A 3,287-nucleotide genomic window follows, 5' to 3' on the forward strand; every position below is an offset into this window, starting at 1 on the left:
CTGTCCCCGATTCCAGGGCTGACCTTGGTTCCCAGCCCCATTGTGCTGCCCCTTCTTTGCCACAGAAAAACTTGAGGAACAAGCAAAGCCCGCGGCTTCTGAGTGGGGAGCAAGTGTCCAGAGAGGACCTGGGGTCGAGACCGGAGGGAACAAGAGCTGAGGTTTGGGGTGCTCTCACTTCTCTGGGCACTGGCCCAACAGCCCAACTCTGCTGGGACTGTCCCCACGCAGGACAACATCCTCCTGCTGTTGGCCCTGGCCCCTTCAAAATGTTTTGCTTGGGAAGGTTGCGTGGCGGGCCTGAGGGAGCCCACTTCGCAGGAAGGGGAGGTGAGGTTGGGAGAGGCAGGTCAGTGAGTGGGTCACGTGCACACAGGACAGCTGGCATTCATGTCCCACTGCTGGGGCCAGGTCAGCGGCCCAACCTGGGGAGAGTATCATGGAGAGAGGAGGCCCAGCCCAGCTGAGGACACCCCAGCAGGGTTTCCAATGTCAGCAGGATCACTGTGACCAGATCAGGGTGAGCCTGTCCCCTGTTCCCAGCAGTGTCCTGGTTAGAATTCCAGTGCATTGGCTGTAACGTTGTGGCAGCTTCTGGAGAGGCAGAGGGGCCAGCTCCGCCTGGGGATCCTAGGAGAAGACAAGCCGGGAGGGCTTTCCTCGTCTCCCTCCACCTGAGAGCTGGAGACCCTGCTGCCACCTCTCAGGGCTCCCAAGAGTGTCCCAGGCTTCTCCCTGCACATCACCCTCTCCTGCTAAGTGTACAGGTCCCGCCCAGCTCGGACCTCCAGGTGAGGCCCATGAGTTTGCTGGAATGACACGTGGCCGGGATTAGCAGGCTTTAGGCACTCCAAACACCTGCAGGGTGAGATGGAAGAGCCACAGCTGCCTGTGTGTAGATGGATGTGAGAGGGATGCAGGGCACCTCCAGGCTGGCTGTGTGGCCACCAGCACCTGGCTGGACTCTGAGCCCCTGAGCCACGGGATCTGTAGGTCACTCACTGCCCAGCAAAGATGCAGCTGGCTGCCTGCTGAAGTGTGTCCTGCTGGCGGGAAGGTTGGGGGCGGGGGGGACACAAAGGCCCTACCCTGGTCGTGCCAACTCTCCAGTTGTAGAGAAATACCACGAAGAAGGAGCAAAATGGTGATGGTGCCAGGAAAAGCTCCGAGTGACAGCTGCAGCAAGCGGTGACCCTGAGAGCCCCCTCCAGATTGCTAACACTCAGGCACACCCTGAGATCAGAGGAAGCAAATGCACAGAGCTCAGGGGCACCATATGAGGTGCGGATCCCCTGGCCACGCTCGGAGCAGTGAGCTGGCGCAGGGGGCTCCTGCTCCTCTGGCCAAGCTCGGCAGGAGGCTGGCGCGGGCGCTGCGCGGGGGGCCCCCTCGGCTGGCAGGGCCCTGGCTATGCGCCTCCAGCCCCAGCGCAAGCCGCAGCCTCGCCTCAGATTCAGCTCCGGCCCTGTGTCAGAGCGCAGCGTTCCGGGCCAAGGGGGCTTCTAGGTGGGCTTCTCGCAGTCGCCGCTCTCCATGAAGCAGTTCCTGGGCTGCGGATCAGTGAATGCTTGTGAGAAGACCTCATTTATGTTTCTGCTGGGAGAGTTGCCTGTGAGACTGGCAAATATAATGAAAGAAATGTCTTTCTCCAGACAATCTTCTCAGGACGCCATCCGTTCAAAGCTGGTACATCCAGAGTCTTCAGGAGCTTCTTGAGTTTAAGGATAAAAGTGCTGAAAATGCTAAAGCCATTTATGACTTCACACTGTGATATGGATCAGAAACCAACACAAGGACGTCATTCCCACAGTGGCCCAGGGTGTGATTGAATACAAGGAGAGCTTTGGGGTGGATCCTGTCACCAGCCAGAGTGTGCAGTACTTTTTGGATCGATTCTACATGAGTTGAATTTCAATAAGAATGTTACTCAATCAGCACTCTTCATTGTTTGGTGGAAAAGGAAGTCGATCTCATCTTCTCATGATCTTCATCATTGGTAGCATAAACCCAAACTGCAACTTAGTCAAAGTTATTAAAGATGGCTATGAAAATGCTAGGCGTATCTGTGATTTGTATTCTATTAACTCTCCTGAACTAGAACTTGCAGAACTAAATGCAAAATCACCAGGACAACCAATGCAAGTGGTTTATGTACCATCCCATCTCTATCACATGGTGTTTGAACTTTTCAAGAATGCAATGACAGCAACTATGGAACACCATGCCGACAAAGGTGTTTACCCCCCTATTCAAGTTCATGTCACACTGGGTAATGAGGATCTGACTGTAAAGATGAGTGATCGAGCAGGTGGTGTTCCTTTGAGGAAAACTGACAGGCTCTTCAACTACATGTATTCAACTGCACCCGGGCCTCGTGTGGAGACTTCATGCGCAGCGCCCCTGGCTGGTTTTGGTTATGGACTACCCATATCGCGTCTCTATGCGCAGTACTTTCAAGGAGACTTAAAGCTGAATTCCTTAGAGGTCTACAGAACAGATGCAGTTATTTACATTAAGGCTCTATCAACAGAATCGATTGAGGGACTCCCTGTGTATAAAAAAGCTGCCTGGAAGCATTACAACGCCAACCATGAGGCTGATGACTGGTGTGTCCCCAGCAGAGAGCCAAAGGTGTGACCACTTTCCCCAGTGCCTAAGGGCACTTGAGACACTTTGGAAAGTTCAGTGTGGTTTTTGTGTTACATTTGGAAGGGATGGTGTTCTCAACTCCATTATACCACATACTTCATGTGTCACTTTCACAATTAACTCTTGGGGTACAATAAATGGAAACTGAATTCCATTTGTGCCTATTAAATCTCCTAAAGGATAAAACTATACCTATCTTACACATATATTTTCACAGTTAATTGAACATATGTTTAAACAACTGTAGTTTTGGTCAACTTTCTTCTTATGGTGGACTTCAGAAATGTGGGAATCTTGATTTCTCACAGGAATCTGTGTAGTTTTTTAGAAAAATACTTTTATGTCTGCTAGAAACATTTTTAAAATAATACTCATTATCTGGTTAGTCATCTTTCTGTTATTTGCAGGAGTTCTTTATTGAGTAGTCACAATAAGATGGTCTTCAAGTTTCCTAGTGACCAACTATAGGTGAAGCAGAACACAGTTTTAGGTGTAGGTACAGCCACCACAGCATCCGCATGCATTGTCTTTGAAACTGAGCATTTTATTATTTATTATGATGGATTGTAATGACTAGTTCCCTGTGAATCTAAGCCAAAATCAAAGATAATATGTCCTGAGTGTGTTTAGGATTAATG

At 50.7% G+C, this 3,287-nt stretch overlaps 1 pseudogene across 1 annotated transcript; it reads left to right on the forward strand.

Moving 5' to 3' along the window:
- The first annotated feature begins 1,518 nt into the window (after nucleotides 1-1,518).
- LOC306647752 (pyruvate dehydrogenase (acetyl-transferring) kinase isozyme 1, mitochondrial-like) lies at nucleotides 1,519-2,990 on the forward strand (annotated as a pseudogene). The gene has a single exon. The product of its transcript is annotated as a pyruvate dehydrogenase (acetyl-transferring) kinase isozyme 1, mitochondrial-like (transcript).
- Nucleotides 2,991-3,287: the final 297 nt, after the last annotated feature.

The sequence above is a fragment of the Sciurus vulgaris genome (assembly GCF_902686455.1).
Source record: "Sciurus vulgaris genome assembly, chromosome: 17".
Taxonomy (NCBI): Eukaryota; Metazoa; Chordata; class Mammalia; order Rodentia; family Sciuridae; genus Sciurus; species Sciurus vulgaris.